Source organism: Neolamprologus brichardi, chromosome 7 (genome assembly GCF_056152115.1).
Source record: "Neolamprologus brichardi isolate AB-2024 chromosome 7, ASM5615211v1, whole genome shotgun sequence".
Classification (NCBI taxonomy): domain Eukaryota; kingdom Metazoa; phylum Chordata; class Actinopteri; order Cichliformes; family Cichlidae; genus Neolamprologus; species Neolamprologus brichardi.
In genome coordinates, this window is record NC_142110.1 from 46,253,167 (window position 1) to 46,260,514 (window position 7,348).

Here is a 7,348-nt window from a genome sequence, read left to right on the forward strand (position 1 = left end):
AATAGAAAATGATCTTACTTTTGAATTGTGTATTTGAAAAGTTAGTCAATTGTAATAAAAGCATTTCAGGAAGTCTGCTCAGGTGTGACGCTTACTTACATCACGTATTGTATTGCAAACAATACAGATGAAATAGTGCACACAAAGAATGCGATCACATCATTCCTACATTACCCCAAACATTTCTTCTGTTTCTGTATTAGTTAATGTAATAGTTGTGTATTTTCTGATTACTTCTTCCCCTCAATGACATTTAATTTTCCTAGCAATATTTGCCAGTCTTTAATCTCTATTTTCTACTTGGTTTAATTGATTGTAACTATAATGTGAAGGGTTACATAAAAAATACCACCTTTAAACTTGTGCTTATACGTTTCTTGATGTTAGGTGCTTTGGTTTACATCATTTTTATCTAAGTTTAATCAGATCTATGAAAATTACATCTAAGTTAATATAACAAAATGAGTCAATTTTCATTGGAAAATTAACACATTCTGTGCTATAGCAATCAAGACATGATGGCAAGAATGACATTCAGTGACTTCGTGCGACGCTCCATCTGTCCACCAGGTGGCGACAACATTTTAAAATTTCGTTTTAGTTCAATGATAATTGTTATAGGTTGAAATATAAAAAAAAAGTTCATTATAAGCTGCATGGAGAAGACCCCACTGATGTTGTAAAGTGGGTGAGACAGCATAATCAAGTGTATCTTTTGAGATGAAAAAAATAAATTGTGTTTATGAATCTTCTTTCAGTTCCATCTGCACTACAACACGCCTCATAACAGCCTCAAAAACACAGTGAAGCTATACTCCCAAAACACAAGGATGACCACACCTAATTTTCACACACTGAACTCAGTTATAAAACATATTTGCAGCACTTAGGAAATTTATTAGAACACCTGTCAAAAACATGAATTTTTATCATAATGTTGTGAACTTTCAACCACTAAAAAAACAAAGTTTTCTGTTCATGAAGTATACAACTTCAATTTATAATCTTAAAATTAGAAAATTCACAGGTGACAATCAAAATATTTTAGCAATAAAATAGAAATATTAATATTTAAATAAAGATCTAGTGCATATGTGGCACACCCAAAATGCATGGCCACTTTTGTGTTAATCACTTAATTTAATTTATTTAATTTGTTTATCAGTTATTTTCTGTGGCTATTAATATTCAAAATGACTTTGGTAACATGACCAATGTAACCTGTATATTATTTTGTCACATGAACTGTACAGAAGGTACAAAAAAAATGGAGCAACACCTCAGGTGGAACTATTATTTTAAGGCAGGTGCAACCCAGTTGCTTTAGGGGGATGGACTTCCGCCCACTATTCAGATGCAATCTGAGAGGCAAACCGAGTGCACTGTCTTCATTGCTCCTGAACTTTACCTGTATTTGCAGGGATTTCTTCTTTGTTATTGTGGCACCATTCCTGGGGCCCATAACAAATTGTGGGGGCTCGTCCGGGATCCACTTCCTGTTGAGTCTTCTAAGGAAGAGGGTCCAGTGATACTAGAACCATAAAGTCAACGTGAGATAGCATCGCTGTAGCCGAGACGACAGCTGGTGGGTGTCCACAAAGAGAAGTCAAGATCTGTACGAGGGTCTTCATTCCACCAACGGAACTGCACCTCTGTGTCTCATTAGTTGAAGCTCGTCATGGCAGCAGTGCGCAAGGAGCTGGTTTGGAGCATCAAAAAGAACCTGTATAAGCTTTCAGGTGCAGAAGCCTATCAGCTCGCAAGGGACCTGGTCACAGACAGCCAGAGTAGTGAATTAGAGCCCACTGATGAAGAAGGTTGTGTGGATTGCATTATCAACTATATGCAGTCAGATGCTTTGTTAAATTCTGAGGATGAAGGAATGAGTCAGTTGCTGGTGCTAAATGATCTCGTATGCAGTATGGTTGAAAATCGTGGCCTATTGAACACTGCTAATGGGGTGGCACAGCCACTGGAGTCACCAGTTGTTAGTGCTAAGACAGTCGAGCGCACTACAGTGACACATGCTACCTTTGGTCAGTTACCACCAGTTACTAACACTCAACAGCATACCACCCCCTTACTTTCCATCCCCAGAGAGCCTACAACATCACAGCGTACTGACTTTGGTGCACAGGCTCGCACCACCAATCTGAGTCCAACCCAGCCTAGAATCATAAATGATGAACGGGGTGGAGAGCCACAGCATTTTAGAAATGCAAGTAACACACACCCTAGTGGGGCACACAGTATAGGTGACCCAGCAACACATGCAGCAATATCTCACCCCTCACCACATGTAACCACTGAGAGAATGGTTTCCTTAAAGGACCTCTCTTACCTTCAACGGAGGGAATTTAAGGTACATGGTGGCCAAATTGGGGACCACAATGCTGACATAACTTATAGCAGCATGTGTAAACAGATAGATGAAGGCATTAGAGAGGGTTTCACAGAGGCTGAGGTTATCCGGGGTGTACTGAGAATTGTAAAGCCAGGTGTCTTCAAGGATATGCTCATCAACAAAGATGAAATCACTGTGAATGAACTCAAGGGCTTTCTCAGATCACACCTGGGTGAAAAGGCCAGCACTGAATTGTTCCAAGAGCTTATGTGTGCAAGACAGAGTGAACAAGAAACCCCACAACAGTTCTTGTACCGCATGATTGGACTCAAACAGAAGATCCTGTTCCAATCAAAACAGGTCAGTACAGACATTCATTATGAACCCAAAACCATTCAGGAAGTCTTTCTTCACAGTATCTACCAAGGCCTGGGCACAAAACATACTGACATCAGACAGCAACTAAGGCCACTCCTTTCAAACAGCGACGTCACTGATGAGGAGATTCTCAGCCAGGTTATGAAGATGATTAGCGATGAAAATGAACACCAGCGTAGGCTAGGCCATGCCCCCCGTCAAAAAACAACACATACACATAGTGTCCAGGTGGAAGGAGGAGATGTGAGTGCAAACAGTGGGGATAATGAGGCGATCCAACAGCTTAGTGCACAAGTAGAGGCTTTGACTAACATGGTTGCGACTTTAATGGGCCAACAAGCGGCAGCTATTCAAACAACCCAATCAAAGACTGCACCTGTCCAAACGCCAGGCCAGGACCAATTCCATGGCACTCAACCTTCAGCTGCAAGGAGAGGTAAAATACCCAGCTGCACCAAATGTATGCAGCAAGGCTCAGAAAACTGTAATCACTGCTTTGTGTGTGGGGATGCCGGGCATAGGGCAATTGGCTGTTTAAAACGAACCAACCAGCCGGGAAACGGGAGCCGGTCTTTGTTGAGGCACAGACAGAGACCATCCCAAATCCCCAGTCCCACTCAGTAATGCCCACTAGCAAACTGAGACATCTGAAGGGAAAGGAAAAAAAACGCTGCAAAAAAGAAAGCCGGCCCTCCCCACCGAAAAACCAAGCAGTTACTGACAGTACAGCCCGAACAGTGCCATTGATTGGTAAAAAGAGCCTACTAAATTGTTTTGTCAATGGCTATGCTGTGACAGTACTATTTGATACTGGCTCGCAAGTGAGCATCATTGATAGATCCTGGAAGGAGACGTTCATTCCCCAATATGCAGTGAGGCCCTTACAAGAACTTCTTGATCCTGGGGAAAGCCTTGACCTGTATGCAGCAAATGGACAGCCAATCCCATATGATGGATGGGTGGAGCTAACAGTTAATCTCCCGGGGAACACCGATCCCAACCTTACAATGGAAGTACCCTTCCTAATCAGCCAGCTCCCCCTCCCCCAGCCACTACTGGGAGCCAATGTCCTCCAAGGGATGATTAATAGTCATAAGTGTGATGCAGATGCACACACTATGATCCTCAGCCTTCTCCGCAAAGCCCTAGGAGTGGAGGAAGAACAGGCAAGAGCCATGGTCAACTTTATCAATCTGCAGAAAGAGTCAAACCACAGTATAACCACCATTAGGGTAGGGAAGGAAAATGTTTATGTTCCACCTGGTAAAACGGTAAATGTGCGATGTAAAGTACCATCTACCTTTGACATTTCCAACCCTGTTGTCCTGTATGAGCCACTAGAGGATAGCGCCACGCTAGAGCAGCTTAGTGTGGGAGAAGGATTGCTAGAAATCAGTAACAACAAACAACCATTTGTTAGAGTGCCAATTTCCAACCACACAAACCAAGTAATCACTCTGCCAAAGAGATCCCAGCTTGGCTCCATCCAACATGTTGCCAAAGTTCTTGAGCCAGGCGAACAGGACGTGGGAGATGGGGGTCCAACACAAGCTTGTGTATTGAAGGCTGAAGTTAATGTGGCCTCTCCTGGTACTCCCTCTGCTGACCTGTGGCGGCCACCGGTTGACCTCAGTCACCTTAGTTCAGAACAGCAGAGAATAGTCGAGAAAATGCTGAAAGAGGAATCAGCTGCTTTTGCACGGGACAGCAGTGACATTGGATGTATACCCTCTCTCCAAATGTCAGTTAGACTCAAAGATGACACCCCAGTCCAAAAGGCTTATGTGTCAGTCCCAAAGCCGTTGTACAGGGAGGTTAAAGAATATATACAGGAGCTGCTTGTGAAGGGGTGGATTGTAAAATCACACTCACCATATGCTGCCCCTATTGTTTGTGTGAGGAAGAAAGACGGATCATTGCGCCTGTGCATTGATTACCGGCTCCTCAACAAAAAGACTGTGCCAGATCGGCACCCCCTCCCCCGCATACAGGACCTGATTGACTCACTCGGAGGCTACAGATGGTTTTCCATCTTAGATCAGGGTAAGGCTTACCACCAAGGCTTTATCGCGGAGGGGTCCAGGCACCTGACTGCATTCACCACCCCATGGGGCTTATATGAATGGGTCAGGATCCCGTTTGGCCTTTCTAATGCGCCAGCAGCCTTCCAAAGAAGCATGGAGGAAATGCTGGACACACTCAGAGATGAGTGTTGCATCCCTTATCTGGATGATGTGCTGTGTTTCTCCAGGTCTTTTGAGGAACATGTTGAGGTCTTGCGGCGTGTACTTCAAGCTCTGCAACGTCATGGAGTTAAGCTCCGTCCTGAGAAATGTGAGCTACTCCGCAAAGAGGTCAGGTATGTAGGCCGCTTGGTGTCTGCAGATGGAGTGAGGATAGATCCAAAGGATCTAGAGGCAGTACAGGCGCTAAAGCAGAAAACCCCCCAAACAGTCGGTGACGTCAGGCGGCTACTGGGTTTTCTGAGCTACTACCGGGCTTATGTGCAGGACTTCTCCCGCATAGCCAGACCGCTTTATGAACTGCTCAAGACAAACCCCAGCCCACCTCTAACTAATCTTGTAAGAGCAAAAGTGAAGGGGCCGCAGTTATCTTCACGGACTCCAGTAGAGTGGGGCAGTCAACACCAACAGATTCTTGAGCGTCTCATAGACATTCTAACAAGCCCACCAGTGCTAGCCTACCCAGACTTTGATCACCCTTTTATACTGCACACAGACGCGTCGCAACAGGGCCTGGGGGCGGTCCTGTACCAAAAGCAAGATGATAAGATGAGGGTGATAGGTTATGGGTCGCGCACACTGACTCCAGCAGAACAGAATTACCACCTCCATAGTGGGAAACTGGAGTTTTTGGCCTTGAAATGGGCAGTATGTGAAAAATTTGTAGACTACTTGTACTATGCACCCCATTTCACGGTCTTTACAGACAACAACCCCCTGACCTACATTATGAGCACAGCCAAGCTCAATGCTGTGGGTCATCGCTGGGTGGGGCAGCTTGCCGATTTCCATTTTGAAATCAGGTATCGGCCAGGCAAACAGAACATTGATGCAGACACCCTTTCACGCTGTCCACTTGATATCAGTGCTTTTATGGATCAGTGCTCAGAAAGACTACCAGAAGAGGCAGTGTGTGCCACTTGGGAGGGAACTAGGACGGCCAAAAAAGGGGATGTAGCATGGGTGGCAGCCCTCAACATAACATCACAACACCAGACACATGCAGACACTGAAACATTTCCAGTCATCAGCTGCAAAGAGCTTTCAGATGAGCAGCGGAAAGATCCTGTTATCAGCAAAATGTTAGAGTTAAAGGAGAATAACAGAGATCTAACTGATGAGGTTCGTAGAACATTGGACAAGTCCACAAGGAAATTGTCACGAGAATGGAGTAGGCTGCAGGTGGAAAATGGCCTACTCTATAGGAAGACTCCCAGCCGAAAGCAGTTAGTCCTGCCTGCCATTTACAAACAAACTGTCCTCTCACACCTACATGACAACATGGGGCATGTTGGCGTGGAAAGAGTCCTTAGCCTAGTAAGAGATCGCTTTTATTGGCCCTTTATGAAGAGAGAGGTTGAGGAATATATCACCAGACGATGTCGTTGCATTAAGCAAAAAAAGCCAGCCTTACCTGACAGAGCACCTATGGGGAGCCTTACATCGAGCTCACCCCTGGAGCTTGTATGCATTGACTTTTTGCACCTTGAGACCAGCCGGGGTGGGTATGAATATATACTGGTTGTAGTCGACCACTTCACCAGATTCGCACAAGCATATCCCACTAAAAACAAGGCTGGAAAGACGGCTGCAGATCGAATCTTCGGTGACTTCATCCTGCGGTTTGGTTATCCAGCTAAGCTTCACCATGATCAAGGCCGGGAGTTTGAGAATGAGTTGTTTAGGGCTCTCAGACAACTGTCCGGTGTAAACCATTCTAGAACTTCCCCATACCATCCACAGGGCAACCCTGCAGAGAGGTTCAATCGAACTTTGCTACAAATGCTCAGGACGTTGGGTGAGAAAGAGAGAGAGAACTGGAAAGATCACCTGTCTCACGCTGTTCACGCATACAACTGCACCAAACATGAGTCTACTGGGTTTTCTCCATATTACCTCCTTTATGGTCGCCATCCACGTCTCCCCGTTGATCTCCTCTTTGGATTGGTAGCTGAGGACGAGGCCGACACTCCAAGTGGATATGTAAAACGATGGAAGGAGAAAATGATCGAAGCATACAAGATAGCCAGCACGAACAGCCAACATTCGAGTGCCAAAGGCAAGCACTATTATGACAAACGAAACAGGGGTGTAACCCTACAACCCGGTGACAGGGTTCTTGTTCGCAACGTTGCAGAAAGGGGAGGTCCATGCAAACTGAAACCCTATTGGGAGAAGACTATCTATATTGTCAGAGAGCAGGTTGGTGACAACCCAGTTTATAAAGTCAGCCCTGAGAACAGAGGTCACCATACTCGCACCCTCCACAGAAATTTGTTGCTTCAAGTTAATGGTCTACCAGTAGACCTTACAGATGTTTTCATGCCTGATAGACCGCCAAGGGCGAAAGGAAAGTCAAATCAGCCACGTGAAACGGTCGGCC